General features: G+C 37.0%; 1 long non-coding RNA gene across 1 annotated transcript; it reads right to left on the reverse strand.

Annotated features, from left to right (window-relative positions):
* Positions 1 to 334: 334 nt before the first annotated feature.
* Positions 335 to 9,988, reverse strand: LOC150080834 (uncharacterized). The gene is made up of 2 exons (XR_016547405.1): positions 9,918 to 9,988; positions 335 to 847 (listed from the first exon to the last, which is right to left on the reverse strand). It is a non-coding gene; the product is annotated as an uncharacterized LOC150080834 (long non-coding RNA).
* Positions 9,989 to 18,594: the final 8,606 nt, after the last annotated feature.

Consider the following 18,594-nt stretch of genomic DNA (forward strand, 5'->3'; position numbering starts at 1 on the left):
GCTCTTTTTTTGTTATTACTCATAAATTATTATTATTTGCTAACGCTCCTGAAATGCAACGCATTATGTACATTAACTAACTTGTTTATTTTTACTCAAACATTCCGATGGAGCGATTAGTGAACACTATTCTTAAACAGAAGTACAGTACTCTGAAAAAAGTATAATTGCTAACTAGTTATAATCTTCTTTCTGAAATTTTAAATTTAGAATAAAATCGAAAAAAAAAAGTTTTCTTAAAAGTGAAAACTACAATAATAACAAAAGAGGGTGACTATCAAGTCTTGTATTTATAATCGTCACGACTTATCCGATTAAAATTATAATACTGTACTCTCGCTCTGAAGTAGTTTTATTCTTTGTATTTTTATTGCATCTAAAGGATGTTACATGAGTATATTTGTGTTATAAATCCTCATTCGGTTTTTATAGCCTGGACTTATGTTTAACATATATCTTTAAACAAAGCATAACAATCCATAAGTGCATTTGTTTTAACGCCATCCTTGTGTCTGAAACTTCCGATTTCCAGCGCGTTTTGGTTCTAAATCGTTTTCTTCTGCTACTTGAGACGATCCCTCTTTCTTAACCAATCGACCCATGAATGTTAAATAATTCGGCTCGGATTGTCTTGAAACCAATCTCCAGTCTCTGCGATCGAAGTCTGCAAATGTAAGTGGAACCATCATTACGTCGTCGTTGATTGCAGAAGTAATATGAGGAGCTTTCTTAACCAAGGTTAAACTTCTGTAAGGTCCATCTGGAAAACCAATTACTCCACAGGGAACAAGAAGTAAAGCTATTAAAGTCGCAAGCATTATTTGACACAATTCTGAGACTGCAGGATCTGTAAAGAATATTATAATATTATAATCTATTATAAATAAATAAATAAATAAATATATACATATATAAGATAATTAACCAGTACTCTTCTTCTGAATTTATAGTTCGATATTTTGTAATTTTAAATGTTATTTAACAGAGATTATGTATTCACCTAAAAAAGTCTGTCGTAACATGTCAAACGCTGTTGTCACTGATGGCGAAATTGCCAGCAGTTATTGTCTAGTGATTTTACATTTTCTCTTACACCCATTGTGGCATCTATGCTGGGCTTTTACTGGCTGATGGGGAATAATTTCTTTATGTACGAAGTCGGGAGTGCAACGAACTGAATTCCAAACTTGAAATACTGTTAAGCGTGATCGAGTCTCTGAGGAAGCAAATTGGTGACCTGGAACAAATTCAACCTCGATGATAATCAGAGACAACTGTCTGATGATATGATGGAAAATGCACTTTTGAATCCGGTCCAAGAAATGGATCAACTGGAATGCTTTGGTTCCTCAGGAGGCAGTATTAAGGGCTTCAGTTGTAAGGGAGAAAACATATTCTGTTAGAAAGACGGATGGCATAGAACCAGAGTATGTCTACTGGGTGAAAAATTGACAATGTAACAAACAATTTATCATCTCCTAATGGTACAAGTGGGGGCATAGTAATACATATGGGGATTAATGACTTAAAACTTAAAAGAACTGGTGGTGTGTTATAACACCAAAGCAACTAAAACTTTGAGACGACAGTATATTGTAAATTTTGTGTATTCAGTGGTTGATTTACCTCTTTGCTGGACGAAAGAAGGATCGAGTTTCCAGGAGAAAAAACCATGCAACCTGAGACTGACTAACTCAAACACGTTAGGGAAAAAAACCAAAAAAAAAACATGAAAATTCCTCACATCAATGAAGATTTGAATCCATCAATTCCCTCCCCCCCCCCCGAGTATGGGGAGAACAGTGATTATATTCAATGTGCTACATGCAAGGTTAAACGAACTGATGAATTGGTTATGAACTATTAGGTCAGTTTGTAAAAGTTATCGCGAGATAGGATAAATGTTCTTGTGTTTACAATTCTGCAGCACAGAAGGATAGGAGAGATTTCATGTTGGACCTTTGCAAATTAGCTCTACGCTTGGAAGACTCTACAAAGTTTATTGGAGGGGATCTTTCTCAGCATGGTCAGTCTTAGTTGGTAAACGGATTTTATTCTGTAAGGACGGTATTCACTTAAATAGAGAAAGTGCAATGGGTTTTGTTAATGTCGTTGAGAAGACATTAAGGGAAACTGTTCTTCCTAGAGTTAAGGAAGTCATCACACGATCGCCGGAGGTCAGAGGCATGGGACCAAAGCACTACTTCGAAGGAGATCTATACTAATTGCTAGTAAGCTTCATTCCAAATTTAGCTCATCAGAAAAAATTACACTTTCGCACTCTCTGAGAGCGCTTGTACGCAACCATTAATTGTCCTAAACACTGAAAGAGAAACTATAATATAAGCAAAATCTTACCAATAATATAAGCCCACATGAAAAATATTTTAAGTAAATATAAGAGACATATTAGGGTTATCAAAAGTAATAAAAAAGTATAGAATTTTGCTATACAGTAATGCTAGGCGTGTCTATACGGTAATGCTAGGAGTACTGTAAACAAAATAAATGAATGTAAGTTTTCGATAAAATCACCTAATGTTGATGTAATTCGACTTACTAAATCTGATGCCACTGAGAGATGCAAGATAAAGAATTTCATTTCGGTGAACGTGTTTCCAGAAGAGACAGAGAAGGAGGAAGAATGGGAGAGTGATTCTTCTGATCAAAAACTGCCTAAAGGTGACAAGAATGTTCCTTAAGTCAGATCAAAACTGTCTTTGGAAGCAGGCAGTATAAACCAGACATGTCTCAACACCGGAGCAGTATTGAGCCGGACAGATACTACTCTTTTAAGCGATGTTTTTTTCCCGAAGTTTAACTTTTCTAGCCCTATGAAACGACTTGTCCCAAGCGAAACGTGTCTATCGGGACAAAAACTGATTTATAGTAAATATAGAGGATTTGTCTGTTCAGATCCGAATCAGTTTTACTTAAACGGATTTAAGAAGCCCTGAATTTCTTGATTTTGGTAGTCGAATGGTTGAAGCATATAGTGAAATTTAATCGATCGTCCAAAGTAATGGCTAAGTATTTTAGTTGGGGGAACCAATAGAATCTTCTTTCCTCTGGTTCCCCTATTAACGTTGATGGTTGGAAGCATTCTATAATCTAGTTTACCTCTTATCACCATCATATTTTTCTTGGAAGATGATATGCTTAACGTATTAATCTTTGTCCAGTTCAGAACTATCTAGATTAAATTCAAGGTCTGAATGTGATTTGCCTGCAATGATTGAAGCCACTTATTTACCAATATGATCTTATTCTGTTCACTCTAATTACTTTTGAAATGTTCGCGATTATATTAGAAAAATTCTTACCCTATAATAATAATAATAATAATAATAATAATAATAATACAATACAATACAATACAATACAATACAATTTTATCAAGAGATTTGTTTACAATAAATGAACTTGTTAAGAAAAGTAAATTTCTTGACAACAAGTTGTAATTCTTCATTTACAACAGTTTTTGCATACAATTTGTTATCTTACAGAAAAGACAATGATGGTCACTACACAGTACATTCCACACTGCAAACAGAGATAGTAATTTTCTGCATATCTATTCTAATCTACTGTATTGTGTATCAAAAATTTTCTTATTAGGAATTTTAAATTGGAGATAGGATAACTTCTCATGAGCCTGATATCAACACTAGCCAACATGCTGTTTATTATATTCATTGTGTGCCTATTTCCAAATCTATTTAGTACCCTAGGGTCTGGCAAAACAATTGCTTTTGGGTTCCTTAAATTAAGTGAGACATTCCTTTGTAGATTCGATTCTTCAAAAATAGTGTTAAGATTTTTCAAGAATAGATTTAACTTCAGTTTTTGAACTGGATAAAGTATTTTATATTTCAACAAGAATTGCCTTCTCTTATTCAGGTCATTCCAAGAGTTTGTCCCCATTAAAAGTTTCAAAATCCTGTTAATTAAGTTGTTTATTACTGTTATTTCCGTTATATTTGCTCTTGCCCATACATTTACTAAATAATTGAGTTGTGAGTCCACTAATGCATAATATAAGGTTACTTTTGTTATTAGATTTAATTTATTCTTAATGTAGTAAAAAAAGTACACATAAAATCTCATTTTCTTGTACAAATTTGTTATATGCATTGCCCAACTTAGACTGTAGTCAATCCATAACCCAAGGTAACAGTGATTTGAAACTTCTTCCACAGTTAGACATTTGCAATTCTGGAAATTCTGATCATGTAGGCATTCATGTTTATGTAATTTTATAGACGGATGTATGTCCACGGTTTGATGAGGAGGTCTAACTACCAAGAATTTTGTTTTTTTCAAAGCAGAGTGCTAATTTATTATCATGCAACCAGTTTTGTAAATGTATTACATCCTGCTGTAAGTCTATTGCCATTTTTGCCATGTTCTTTCCAATTGTATATAAGATTATATCATCTGCATAGATTTTTATAAAGGAGTTCTTTATTACTTCGATTATGTCATTTATATAGATGTTGAACATGATTGGCCCTGCATGTGTACCCTGCATATCTGAAAATCATATAATGTAAAGAGGTACTCCCCTCTTTACATTATATGATTTTCCCTTTGTATTTTCTACTTCAACTGTTATTTTTCTTTTGGTTAAATAAGATGCAAAGATTTGATTGATTCTTCCCTTTATTCCGTATTTCAGTAATTTCTGTTTCAATATTGGGATATCAATTAAGTCATATGCTTTGGCCAAATCTATAAATAAAATTATTATGAGGTTATTGTTGTTTAAATGTAAGTTAAAAGAGTCTACTAAATTCTCTAATAATGTCTGTGTGCTCTTGCTCTTCTGATATGAGAATAGAGAGTTGTTTAGCAGTCCATATTGATGTAAATATTTGCTTATATGAGAAAATATATAATTTTCTATTATCTTATTTATAACTGACTGTATTGTTATTGGTCTATAATTGTAAAAGTTATCAGGCGGTCCCTTTTTATATATAGGAATTATCTTAAATGAAAGTAAATTTGTAGTATAGCTTCCCGACTCTAACATCCGTGCTATAAGCTCTACCAAGAGAACAGTGAACTGTTCTTTATTTCTCTTTATTTCAGTTACTATAATACAGTCCAGTCCATAAGATTTCTTGTTCTTCAACTGTTCTATAATCTTAAGGATCTCGGTGTATTGTGGAGTTAAGACTACACAAGAGTTCACTATCTGAGGAAGGCTATCTTGTTGAGTAAAGGGATGTTGGCAATTATGTATATCATATTTGTTGAGATCTAATACAGCTTTGGCAAACCTATTTGCAGCCTCATATTGTTTGTTTGTACCAGAAAGCTGCTCTGATAGTGTTTTAATTTGATTTCCCCTTGATTTTTTCTTCCTTGTACTTAACAGGTTATTTATAATGTTCCATTTATCCTTTTGAGTTATCTGCTTATCCATAAAAAGTTGATTGTAATAAGTGTTTTTTTGTTTTCTTATTATACCTGTCAATTTATTTCTGAGTGTTTTATAATTGTGATAATGTTCTATCTTTGGTGAACAATTTCTATACTGCCTGAAGTATTTGTCCCTTTGTACCATTAATTCTTCTATTTCGTTAGTCATCCAAGGTTTCTTAAGCTTAATCCTGCTACTCGTAGAATTTATGTTGCAAGCTGGGTGATTTACTTTACTCTCCTCATTAAACCTCGAATTGTTTATCATTTGTATTATCTTATTTGAAAAGACATTTACATCTGTTGTGTAAGCTGCTTGCTCTTGTATTAACATGTTTTCTATGTTCTGTTTCAGTTTACCTGTTGATAAATAATTTTTCTTCGTAATATTTGTTAATTTTATATCTACACATGGATGTTGTTTTGAATACTTATCTACTATTAGTATACATGTTCTGTGATCTGAAAGTTGATTTAATAATATGTAAGAATTAGTATACTTTATATTTGTTATAAGGTGATATAAGCAAGAGCTTACTGTTCTATCTCCCTCTATCCTTTGTTGCCTAGGTATGTTCAAATCCATAATTGTTTAAGATTGCAGAGTATCTAAGTATCACATTATCAGTTTCATCGGTTAGTAAATTAATATTAAAATCTCCTACTAGTATGGTCTTATCTGTCTGTATGTCATCCCATTGCAAAATTATGTTATCTAATTCTATTAGGAAGTTGTTTATGGAATCTGATGGTTTATGTAATAATAATAATAATAATAATAATAATAAGAGAGTCAGAACATAATGGCCGAAGAGCAGAAAGGATGCAAGCGGAGTAGCAAAGGATGCAAGGAGCAATTAACCATAGATGCCGCAGTTATGAAGCAAGCCTTCAAGAAGCACTGCAACCTATACACGGCCTACATCGATTACCGCAAGGCCTTCGACTCCGTACTTCATGGCTGGCTAATAGAGACCCTGGAGATCTACAAGGTCAATCTGATAGTGAAAAACTTCCTAGGAGCAACAATGGCGAAATGGAGTACCACCATTAAGGTCGAGAGCATCACAACCAGGCCAATTCCCATTAGAAGAGGAATCTTTCAGGGAGATGCTCTGAGCCCACTGTGATTCTGTCTAGCACCTAACCCGCTATCCATCATGCTTAACGGCAGCAAGTATGGATGTATCTCAAAGAAGGAAGGAAGAACCTGTACACCCTCACCCACCTGATGTATATGGATGACATCAAGCTCTATGCGGCAACCGAGAAGCAACTCCAGCAACTACTCCGGATCACCGAAGAATTCAGCAAGAACATCAGGATGGAATGGTCTAGACAAATGCAAGACCCACACACTGCACCAGGGAAAATTAGTTGACCGAAATTACCAGCTGCTGACTGGTAAAGGGATCGCAGCTATGACAGAAGGAGAGACCTACAAATACCTAGGGATGATGCAGGCTCAGCAGTTAGAGCACAAGGAAATCAAGAAGTGCCTGACCGAAAAATATCATCAGAGACTCAGAAGCCTGCTGAAAGCAAAATTGAACGGAGGGAACACAGTTAAAGCCATAAACACCTATGCAGCTCCAGTACTAACATACACCTTCGGGGTCATAGCTTGGACACCGAGCTAGAAGACATCATGCGAAAGACAAGGACAAGGACGATGATGACCAAGAGCCACCAACACCACCCCAAATCTGTCGTGAAGAGACTGTCAATTGCCAGGGAAGAAGGAGAAGGAGGCCTGATAGACTTCATTGAGCAACAGAAGACAGCGATGGTTAACCTGAAGGATTACTTCGAGAACAACACAGCACCACTCCACCAGGCCATAAGGAAGATAGATAAGTGGTATACCCACTCAACCTAAGCGAGGAACCCCCACCCACCCAGACGGCACAAGAAACGAAGTTAGAAAGATGGGCAAAGAAGGCATTGTAGTGTCTCCACGGCAGACACTACAATGACCTCCATCAAGATCATATCGATAATATTGCTTCCAATGCATGGCTCACAAGAGGGACGCTCTTCCCCGAGACGGAAGGATTAACGCTGGCATTCCAAGACTACGTAATCAACACCAGAAACTATAGAAAATACATTGCAAAGGAGCCCGGAATGTCAAATGACCCATGTTGACGATGCCACCTGCCTCAGAAACGATCCAACACATCACCGCGGGTTGCAAGGTGATCACCCAGACTGAGTACACTCATAGACACGACAAGGTAGCCAGGATAATACATCAGAAGCTAGAAAGGAAATACCAATCGACCAAAGAAAGTTTACCATACTACAAGTACGAACTCCAGGCAGTACTAGAGACCCGAACCCACAAGCTGTACTGGGACAGCGCCATAATAACGGATAGAACAATCCCACACAACGGACCGGACATAACCATCTTGTGGACAAGATGGAAAAGGCTACCTACCTGATTGACATTGTGGTACCCAACACTGGCAACTTGCAGAAAACTCATGAGGAAAAAATCAGGAAGTACACGATCCTAAGACACGATATCAAAGAGATGTGGAATATGCAGCAAGTTACGACCGTCCGATCATCGTGTCAACCAGAGGTGTGGTACCAAGGACCCTACATAACAGCTTAGCAGCAATAGGTCTCCCAGGGAACACCTACAAGGAACTCCAGAATGTCGCAATCCTGAACACTTGTAGGATAGTTAGAGAGTTCCTCGACAAACAGTAACACCAGACATAACAACACCCACCCTGTGTATTTTGTAGCAATACCCGTCACGAGATAGAATCTCCAATCAGGGAGAAAAAAATAATAACAATAATATACTCCTTCGGAATCATAGATTGGATTAACACCGAACTCGAGGATATTGCGAGAAAGACAAGGATAATGATGGCCAAGAGCCGCGAACACCACCTGAGAGCTCGGAAAGAGAGAGAGGAAGAGGCCTGATAGATCTCATCGAGCAACAAAAAACAGCGATAGCTAACCTGAAGGATTACTTCCCGAAAAACGTAGCCGCACTCTTCCAGGCCATTAGGAAAATAGACGAGCGGCATCCATATTCAACTTAAACGAGGAGTCCTCTCCCGCCCAGACGGCACAAACGAAGCTAGAAAGATGGGCAAAGAAGACACTCCATGGTAGACACTACAATGACCTCCACCAAGCCCACATAGATAAAATGGCTTCCAGTGCATGGCTCACGAGTGGAACGCTCTTCCCCGAGACTGAAGGATTCATGCTCGCCATCCAAGACCAGGTAATCAACACCAGAAAGTATAGAAAATATATCGCCAAGGAGCACGGAGTGTCAGATGACACATGTCGACGATGCCACCTGGCCTCAGAAACGATCCAGCACACCGCGCGATGCGAGGTGATCACCTAAACTGAGTAAACTCGTAGAGACGACCAGGTAGCCAGGATAATACACCAGAAGCTAGCAATGAAATGCTAGTTAATCAAATAACGTGTACCGTATTACATATCGAACCCCAGGCAGTACTAGAAACCCCCACCCAAAAGCTATACTGGGACTGCACCATAATAACAGACAAGACAATACTGCACAACAGACCGGAAATAACCCTTGTGGACAAGATGAAAAAGGCTACTTTCCTGATTGACATAGTTTTGTCGAACACTAGCAATGTCCAGAAAACGCATGAGGAAAAAATCAGGAAGTACACGAACCCAAGACAGGAGATCGAAGAGATGGTGTATATGTAACAAGTAACTACTGTCCTGATTATCATGTAGGACACCTGTGTAGTGCACTATAAAACAGCCTAGCAGCAATAGGTTTCCCAGATAACACCTTCAAGAAACTGCAGAAAGTCGCAATTCTGAACACCTGTTTTTTTTTTTTCTGTTGGTTGTTGGCGCATCGGCTTCTGTGGCCATATTGCACCTCCCAAGGTTTTTGCATTCTCTACTCTGATTCAAGCCTAGGCGGGATTCGAACCCATGACCTTTGGGTTTCCAGGCAGGCACTTTACTCACCTGGCTAGCCCGGTCGGCCTGAACACCTGTAGGATAGTTTCTTGACCAAGAGAGTTCCTTGACCAAGAGTAACACCATACATAACAACCATTCTGTGTACTTGGTAGCAATATCCATCACGGGGTGGAGCCCCCAGTCAGAGATAAATAATATATAATAATAATAATAATTGTAATTATAATAAGTACAATATAAGTGTACCGAGGAGGTTGAAGGCTTTCCCACCTCTCCCAAAATTTTTCTTGTTATCTTCTTAAACTAACCCTGACGATGTAAGTTCTAAAAGTAAAACTGCAAGAACTTATTGCACAGGAATAGCTATTATAGCGTTGTATTTGAAACGAGTGTAGCTGCCCTTTAAAGAAAAGAAAAAGAAGTAGACCACTACTGCCAAGTATATCATTTGCTATTTCCTTAAATTTAAATGAAAGCAGCGATAAAAAAAAAAATTAAATCTCGAACCATAATGAAATGGCTATAAAGCAACTTACATGTTCAGGAGAGCCAAACCTGTTCTTGAAATGTGTGTGCTGTCTTCGAAACGAGCAGAATTAGACTTTGTCGAAAGAACGTTTGTGTGGCTTTTATGTAGTTTTTAAGGGTGACGTCACTACCACTCAGCAAACACCCACATCATTAATCCACTTGTACTCCAAGAAAAGTACACAGGAAAAGAGATAAAAAAAAATTCTACTTTACTTAATTCCTGCTAACGTGCGAGCACTTAAAAAGCAACATTTTTAATCCGTTGTTGAACTGACCGTTGTGGGAATAAATGAGACAATTTAGTCACTTGCATTAAGGAGTCAAACGGAGATTAACTGCAGCGAAAAAAAAAAAAAAAAAAAATACACAAAGGATGTGCAATTAGGATTATGTTTCGCTTGTTATCTTAAAGAATCCCCCAAAGAAACAACCGTAATGGATAAGGCTTCGAATCTTCTTCGAATAAATAATATATGCTTCACATTAAGACCTTGGGATCTCTCTTTTGTTGTAGACTTAAATAAACAAGTAATTCAAATGGATCGTTAAGAGGTTAAACGACTGGCACTGTAGAGACTTGCAAATCATTAACTAGTGTACTATACAGCTTATAGCCTTTTTCAGGGAGCTATTAGACTTGTTTTTTTTAAACATATCATGTAATTTAGGATATCTCATAAGACTGACCTTCAAAGAAAACTTTTCATAGTGCTAGCTATAGATGGCATTAAAAATTAAATAAGTAAGTGAAATGCAAATAAAAATACATAAAATAGCTGCTTTAGTTTCAAACTAGTAAGCTATATTCTGAGATGTTATTTTCATTGAAAATGGAACTACGAAACTTAAAATAAAAGGCTTTTACGTAAAAGCCTTCTGCAGAAGTAAAGTTTATTAGACTCATCAATAATAGGACATAAAGTCTGCATTACATAAAAAATTTTAAACTTTAATAGAGTTATTTTTTATTTTTTTTAAAGTTTTGTAAATCAAGTCAGCTTAGATGAAGGTGTGTTCAATCATATTGAACACACCTTAATAGGTATGTTAGGTGAATTTGGCAGAGGAGGATAGTTGGCAAAAACTTATTCCAAAACTTAAGAGTTTTTAATTTTGTAAATCACTGCAGTTTAGATGGTGTGTTCCATCATATTGAACATACCTTCATATAAGTTGCCTTGATATTTGGCCGAGGAGGATAGTTGTTTTTTTCAAAATAGTTCCAGTTTTAACGTTAAGCTAAGAGCTTGAGATTTTGTGTTCAAATTCCCGTATAAGCATGGATCACAAAATTTGTCTTTGACAGAAATACAGCTAGTTTGTGTTGCTAACCGAATTGAGAAAACTTTTTTTTTTTTTTTTTTGCATCTGCAATATCTCAAAATTTTCTTATTCTGTGTGAAAGGATAACTGAGTATTTTGAGTATTTATTGCCACGTTATTAAACACTTGACTTGTTATTTATGCAGTTTTAAATGGCTTATTGAGATACTGAAATAGAAATTACACAAAAAACTTGTCTAATTCCTAGCAAATATCACGCCTAATATACTAAATAATAGTGTATCCCTTAGTATTTAATGTTTATACACAAATACTATTTAGTGCCTATACCCAATATTCTATTTAGTACCTCTACTCAATATTCTATTTAGCCCCTATACCCAATATTACATTTAGTATCTGCTCGCAATATACTAAATAACATCGCATTCCGATCCTTTAGTACCTTATTGGGCATGTCTTGTTGGAAATAGGTTTAAGTTTTTTTGCCTAATTTCTACGTCGGAGACTCGATAAACTATTTAAAATTGCATAAATAACGTGGAGTAAAAGTATCTTATTTTTAATAAATTTTGATAATTTTTTCGTTCGATTTTGTTAAATTACACACATTTAAAACATAGGCATAAAATATTGTTACTACCAGTCCTAATGATTTTTTCAAGGGTCAAGGTCAAACACCAATACTGAAAGGAAAATTTGCTTTTCAAGTTCCACTGACTGAAAATCCTGTCCACAGTCTTGACGATAACAGCACACCGCATTACACATTTCAGGTTGAGAGAAAAAGACAAAATTCCTGTTCTGCACAAACAGCCTCAACTTCTCGAATATCCACCACCTTTCTTCTTGAATGCTGATCTACAAATAATTTTCCAATGGATAAAAGAAAACTTAATTAACTTCAATCCTTCTAAATTTCAGTCCTGTGTTATTTCTCGCAAAAAGTCTTCTCCTATATTTATCTTTAATGACCCTCAGAGTTCTAGAGATGATCACATATATCTATTAGGGATTACCCTGACTACTAATCTCTCTTGGCATAATCACATCACAAATATTGCTTCCTATGCATAAAAAAACTGAGTTTCGTTTTTCTCTCGGTGTTAATTTTCTCATAAATAGCTACTGGCTGTACCAATGAATATTCTTCCCACTTCTGGGGTGTGCTCCCAAAACCTCTCTTAAACTCCTAAGCGTTATCCAAAAGCAGGCAGGTTAATCAATCACCCCTCCTTTACAAACACCATATATTCACTATAACATGCCTTTAAGTTTCTACCTCATGCCTTTTCTGAGGATGTTTTCATAGATACTCCTCAGTTAGTATCTGTAATTCATCTCTTTCTTCCAAACCGGTACCTCCGTTTAGCCTGGTTTGGAAATTTCTGTAGATTGTAATTTTTAGGAAATACGTATGAAGGAAGGTTGTTTCAAAGAGCAGAAGCAGACCGAATAAATGAGGAGAAGAGGTTTATTCAACCTGCTTCTGCTCTTTTGAACAGCCTTCCTTCATATGAATTTCCTAAAAATTACAATCTACAGAAATTCAAAACAATAAGTCCTGTTTGCTTAATATTCAGTCTGTACGTGATATTAAACAGAATAAGTTGGTTGGTTTTCGTTGGGTTTTAGGAGCATCAGTGACTTAAATGATATTTAACGCAATTTGCTGACATTATATGTTATGTCAGCAAATTGCGTGTGTTCTACGCCGATCTGCTGTTTGCTGAAAGGAAACCGGAGTTTCCGGGAGAAAAACCATTCTAAGACCGACTAATTCAGCCAAGTTAGAAAACGTAGTAAAACCCTTAAAAATTCCTCGTTTCATTGATAGGATTCAAATTCAGGTCTCCTACTCAGTGTGGGAAGGAAGTTGATTATATCAAGTGTGCTACCGGCGAGGGATATAGAATTGACTCTAGTATTAGTATTAGTATTACTATTAGCTAAATAATACAAACCAGCCTTCTGTACTCCCCAGAATTTTGTATTTGTTCTCCTTCCAGGTTCTTCTCTCTTTCGACAGTGAAAATATACTTCCCTCGTTCATTCTACTGATTCCCTTCAGGGGATATATATGCCTCCATCAAGTCTCCCTTCCCCACAAGATATCTGGTTTCCAAGCTATGTAGTCCGCACTTTTTAAGCCGTTCTTCAAATGGACATCGAAATACAGTATATACATTCTAATACCGTTCTTGTTTGTAGTCACCATAAAAAAAAAGTTAAAACGCCTTTCATGCATGAACATTTTTACAAATTTGCAAAACTGCATATTTACAGTATACTCAAATCAAATATAAATAGAATATGAACCACAAACAGCAAATAAATTATCATTTTCATAATTTTATAACTGTGCAGTGCTCGTGGGTCGATGTAAATCATGTAGGGTCATGACAACTGGACAGAACAGCTCGTAGGGAGGAGTCAGTTGTAAACGAGAAAAGGTAGCTGGCTCCTTTGGCTGCGAAAAAAAAGCAGCCAAAAAATTCATGAATATTTGCCGTAGGAAGCTTGTTCTAAAACACTAGGAAGAAATAGAATTTTAAGCGAAGAAAATTTTAAGGAAGAGTCACAGCCTGTGACTGTCACATGTTGATAGAAGGCAGTCGTGGCGCCTCCGTAGCCAGGTGGGCAGGAGCAGCAGTGCGTAGCACCCTCTTCTTGATAAGACCGGGGTTCGAGCACGTGACCACCAAATACGGAGGATGCGGAACGGTCAGGGAATGACCACTGCATATCCGCGGAGCAATATGGCCTTAGTTGCTAATGCTCCTAAAAACCAAATAACAACAACAACAAGGCCCTTGTGTGAAATTTAAATTCAGTACTACAGTTACAGAAACATCACGCATCAATTTAGTGGCGACATACTGTATATACACTGGTGTGCAAAATTTAAGGACCAACACTATTTCTAAAGGTTACAACCACAAAATCTTTCCTTAAGGTACTCTTTAAGAGTAGATTCAGTCTAAACAGCGATTCTGGATCTCAGCTAATCTGGCACACGGTATCACCCCGCAAACATCACTGAAAGGGATTGATATGCCGGTCGAAGTGTTCTCGTCTGGGGAGGCGTTATCTTGGATGGATGTATGTACACAACTCCAGATACTGGAAGGCGGTATTGTAATCGGTGCACGCTACTGTACTGAGGTAATCCTTACCCATGTGCGTCTGTTCCGAGGTGCCATTGGCGCCGAGTTCGTGTTTATGGACGCATTTAAGAACATTGTTCTAAGTATGGATAGGCGGTGCAAAAGCCTGCATCGACATTAGGGGTGGCCATATCTCCCACTGAGGACTACCTCTTCCCTTAAGCTCCATCTTTGGCAGTGATGCATCTGTATCATGGGGGCCAGTGCTATGCTGCCATTTTTAAATAAAATCCCTCTATACCGTTTTGTTTCCGTCGTTGTTTCCTTCATCATTTCTGTACCTGACGAGGTTCCTTTGGTATGCTTTTCCCATATCCAAGCCACTCCCATGAGAAGCTACAGGTGAAAACCTGACTGATCCTTAAATTTTGCACATCAGTGTAGTTCAAAGGCTCCATGTTACACCATGATGTGAAAAAATGCCTAAATGTGAATTTTCTGAAGTATGGAATCCTAAACTACTCAGCTATAGCAGTTGGTTCAATAGAAGAAGATCGCATTTAAGAAACAACATTGTTACGAAATATTGCATAGTTATATTTTATATTTAAAGGTACCATTTCTGATCCCATCAAGACGTTTGGAATTTCTTTGGGCATTTTGTACATCATGCGGGGGTGGCCCTTCAATTTTTTCTTCCTGTAAAATAGGCAAACCAGCCACAGAATATACAGTATGTCACTTGCAGACAGAATAGACTGTGCCTCATAGCAATCTCTGGCCTCCACAGAGTATTGTGATACACAGAGTATACAACGCTGAGATGGGGTAAACCCCTGGTGCCATCAGACAGCTAACACATTTTACACTTTACTCGTGCCTCATAGCCTAGTTACTTTGGCGGAAAAATATACCGCTACAACTTTGTTTTTTTTCAGGCAGTAATTAAAAGTTATGAATTAATGTCAATTCATAACTTTTAATTAATCAATTTTTACCTCATAAATTTAGAGGCCAAGCAGTGCCACCAATAGAAATTCAAATATTAACTCATCATCATCATCATCATGAACTTGGTCCGGCTTAGGCCTTTTAAGACCTGTTCCGTTGTAGCTCTTGGAGGTGGTCTTGATCTCGCCATCGTTGTCTTGGTCGACCAACATCTCTCTTGCCTGTAGGTTTGTAGTTAGGATCCGGTCTGGGTTCATTCTTTCTATGTGGCTGATCCATTTTTCCTGACACTGTTTTATGTCATTTACTATGTTATCTACTTTTAATTTCTCGCAGATATCTAAATTTCTTTGGTGGTCTAGTCTTGTAAAGCCTAATAATGGTCTTAAAAATCTCATTTCTGCTGCTTCTAGTTTGTGTGCATCTTTCTTATTTATGACCAAGTCTCACAGCTGTAGAAGAGGGCTGGTTTTGAAGTGATGTTGTGCAGTCGTCATTTTGTTTCAGTTGTCATTTGTTTTTCTAAGTGGCGTTTAATCGTTCCATTCATTTTATTATATTTTTGTAGTTTAGTGTGGATGTCTTTCCCTTCATTTGATATTAAATTTCCCAAATAGGTGAAGTCAGATATTTGTTATATTTTATCATCAATAACAATTCTGACTCTTTGTATGTTTTTTCCACATAATCCCATTGATTTTGTTTTTGAGGTGGAGATTTTTATCTCGTACTTTTTACCTATTTTATTAAGTTCATTTGCTGCTATCTGTAGTTCATCTTCGGATTTTGCAATTATAACTTGATCATCAGCATATACTATAGAGAGGCGCCTCCGTAGCCAGGTGGGTAGGAGCAGCAGTGCGTAGCACACGCTTCTTGATTAGACCGCGGTTCGAGCCCGTAGCCACCAAATATGGAGGATGTGGAAAGGCCAGGGAATGACCACCTCATATATCCCCGGAGCAATATGGCCTTAAAATAAAAAAAAAAAATTCTGTTTATACTCCGGGACGACCAAACGGTCAGAGGAGTTCACAAGATAGACAGAATACAAGAAACAGCACCGTCTTCAGTATTCACGGTGCTTGAACCCCGGTCACTCGAGGCACGTGTACTTATGCACCCGCGGGCCTGACCACTAGGCTACGGCGGCCTTAGTTGTTAATGCTCCTAAAAATCAAATAACATATAATATAGTTTGGACTTCATTCCTGTTGTTCAACTGTATTCCGTTGTTAATTGTTTGTTTCCATTCTGTAATAATTTTATTGATGTAGATAGTAAATAAATTTGGTGATAGTCCACGTCCTTGTTTGACTCCTTTATTGGTGTTAATTGGGTCTGATAGTTGGCCATTAGAATATTTTATACAGACTTTTGAGTTTCTATATAGGCTTTGGATCGCTTTCCGGAGTTGGGTCGGGATATTTTCTTCACGTAGAATCTGCCAAAGTTTTTTCCGGTTTACATTGTCATATGCTTTTTCGTAATCAATAAACATCAGAAATGTTGGTAGATTGAATTCTCTTCTTTTCTCCAAAATTTGTTGTAGTGAGAAAATGGCATCTATTGTGCTTCTCCCTTTTCTGAACCCATATTGTTCTTCTAAGAATTGTTCACTGTATTTATTAAGTTTATTCTTTAGTATATTAGAGTAATGCTTTGTAGCAGTTGACAGCAGTGTTATCCCTCTGTAGTTGTTAAGGTTATTTCTGGAGCCTTTTTTGTGTAAATTGATTACTGTTCCTGTTTTCTAATTTTTGTTGGGTATCTGTTGCTTATGCCATATGATGTTAAATAATTTTGGTAGTGCGTTTTTTTAGTAAGGTGCCCCCATATTTAAATAAATAAATAAATTTTCTGTTTATACTCCGGGACGACCGAACGGTCAGAGGAGTTGGAACCGCTGGAATACATCCCAGGTTGGCAAGGTTATCAGAGAATTTCTTCCTGATGCCACCTTTACATCCTCTAATTCTGCCCAATCCTGGCTTTCCCTCACCATGGAAACTTCCTTGCTGGTTACAGGACGTGGCTGTCTTAATGGAAAACCGTACCAACTAGGCCTCTGCACGACTGACCTGTGCTACTGCGGAGCCAAAGAAAAATGGAGGCACCTCCTTTTTGGCTGTATTCTGTACGAAGATCTGAGGCAAGGTTTAGTGAACACCATCCCAATATCTGAAAATCAATTAGACCAGTTACTTCTAACCCTTGAACATTTATCTGCTCTTCATAACTTTGCTATGGAAGCCTTTGCTCGAAGGAGGAGATCATATAAAGTGGATTAAGTAAAGACTTTTCTCTTCTTCATTTATTTTATCTTTTTTCCCCCCTCAAGTGTAACTATGTTATTTTATTTTATTTATTTATTATTTTTTAATCTTTTTATTTATTTATTTATATTTATTCTTTTTATTTTTATTTATTTTTATTTATTCTTTTTATTTTTATTTATTTTATTTTTATTTATTTTATTTTTTTTTATTTTTATCTTTCCGTTCCTCTCTCTCTCTCTCTTTACTGTACCTATGCCAATATTCTCTCTCTTGTAAATTTTTCCCCCTCGATTTCTGTTTGGAATCATACACTCCCGTGTAGTATTTTTTTTTAATCATTATTATTTATTTTTTATTATTATTTTCTTTTATTTATTTATTTTTTCATAACCTGCAGCACGGGTAATTTTTTATTTTTTTTCTTCTCTATTTTGTTTGCCCCTCTGGAACGGATCCCCAGAGGATCTTGGCGCACCTGCTGGCAGCACCAGGTGGGTCAGGGTATCTTTTGAGACAGTACAGTACTTGTTTTACTGGGAGTGGCCCACCTTCCCGGGCGCATTATAGCCTAAGTTGCTGATGCGCCAATAAAACTCAACCAATCAATCAATCCCACCTTCCCGTAGTGTGGACGATTACCCAGAATCATTTCTTCAGGTGACTGATGCTTCTGGGTAGCCAAGCGGCCAGAACATAATAACAGAACACACACAAACCTACACCAACATTTCTGGCCCTTTTACAGTTGATTCTGCTCTTCACAGCGACACGAGGCGGAGTTGAATAGACGTTCTAGGTGTCGCCCTTTACAAAAACACACATGTCCAAACTATTATTTTAGGCCACCCGAATAATTAAATTCATATGCTGTTCTGTGTGTCTTATGTCTGTTAATTGCGTGTGTTCTATGATCGATTTTCCTGTTTTGCTGGACGAAAAAAACCAAGTTTCTGGGAGAAAAAACCTTGCTGTCCACGCCTGAGACCGAATAACTCAGTTACAGAGTGAAAAAGACCATTAAAAATGTACACATTAAAGTTCCTCACGTTATTGACAGGATT

This window comes from Mastigoproctus giganteus, chromosome 9, assembly GCF_048544385.1.
Source record: "Mastigoproctus giganteus isolate SK-2022 chromosome 9, ASM4854438v1, whole genome shotgun sequence".
NCBI classification, from domain to species: Eukaryota; Metazoa; Arthropoda; class Arachnida; order Uropygi; family Thelyphonidae; genus Mastigoproctus; species Mastigoproctus giganteus.